The 1,011-nt window shown below is 50.2% G+C and overlaps 1 non-coding gene across 1 annotated transcript; it reads left to right on the forward strand.

The window, feature by feature from the left end:
* The first annotated feature begins 299 nt into the window (after nucleotides 1–299).
* Nucleotides 300–413, forward strand: LOC140310678 (U5 spliceosomal RNA). The gene has a single exon (XR_011916726.1). It is a non-coding gene; the product is annotated as a U5 spliceosomal RNA (small nuclear RNA).
* Nucleotides 414–1,011: the final 598 nt, after the last annotated feature.

Raw genomic sequence — 1,011 nt, forward strand, 5'->3', positions numbered from 1 at the left:
TGGGAGCGATCCGAGTGTGGGCTAACCGGGAGAATTGCTTGAAAGAAACGCGACACCGAATGAGCGATCAGAACAAAGCCTCAATACGGGATTCTCGTGGTGTTTTTGTTGCTGCCTTGTCTTTTGCACAGAGTAAAAGACAAGGCAGCCATCGAATAGGGCCCGATTGTTCCTAGATGGTCAGCCGAGGAGCAAGGGGGGGGGGGGGGGGGGGGGGGGGCAAGCGTCTCAACCAAGCAAAGCTCACCATGGGGAAGGTGGCTATGCCTGATGCCCTGCTCCCGCAGTGACGGATAATCGTACTCTGGTTTCTCTTCATAACGTACAAGTCTTTCGCCTTTTACTAAAGATTTCTGTGGAGAGCAGCACTAATGAGTTGTTTCTATTTTTGGCAGGCTTTACCTTTGCGGGTGAAGCCCTTTCTGTCTGTGCAAAAGAAATCTTCTTACTGTGCAGAGTGACTTCTCTGAGTAGAGTCGCCTTACTTGTTGCGACTGTGCCGATGTTCGAAGCTGGAGTGCAAAGTTGTTGCTTGAATGGTGCTTGCTGGAGCGTGCGGGAGTGCAAAGTTATACCATTTAAAAGGGCTGAAGAGTGCTCAGTGCAGCGGGTGGGCGACACTCTGGCCACCTTGAAAACCGAGGTTACATCCACTACCAGGGGCAGCCCAAGTTCTGCCGCAAGTGTGGTGAGCATGGGCACCTGGTTGAGGCTTGTACCAAGGTGTTATGTGGGAAGAGCAGAGAAATTGGGCAAACTTTTGGAGAGTGTCCAAATGGCAGGAAATGTAATCTCTGTGGAGAATTAAATCACCTCTTCAGAGATTGCCCTAAATCTTTTGCCAACAAATTAAAGACGGTAAAGCCACAGCCAAGCCAACAAAGAGAAGGACCAAAGGTGGCAGTTGGTGAACAAAGTGAAGAGGTTGACCCAATAAATTCAAACTTCCCGCCAAAAGCTTGGATTGGAAGTGAGGAGCAAAAAGGGGAGGGGCCTGTAGAGGCCTCACCA

The sequence above is a fragment of the Leuresthes tenuis genome, unplaced genomic scaffold (assembly GCF_036924035.1).
Source record: "Leuresthes tenuis unplaced genomic scaffold, fLeuTen1.0.hap1 SCAF_6, whole genome shotgun sequence".
Taxonomy (NCBI): domain Eukaryota; kingdom Metazoa; phylum Chordata; class Actinopteri; order Atheriniformes; family Atherinopsidae; genus Leuresthes; species Leuresthes tenuis.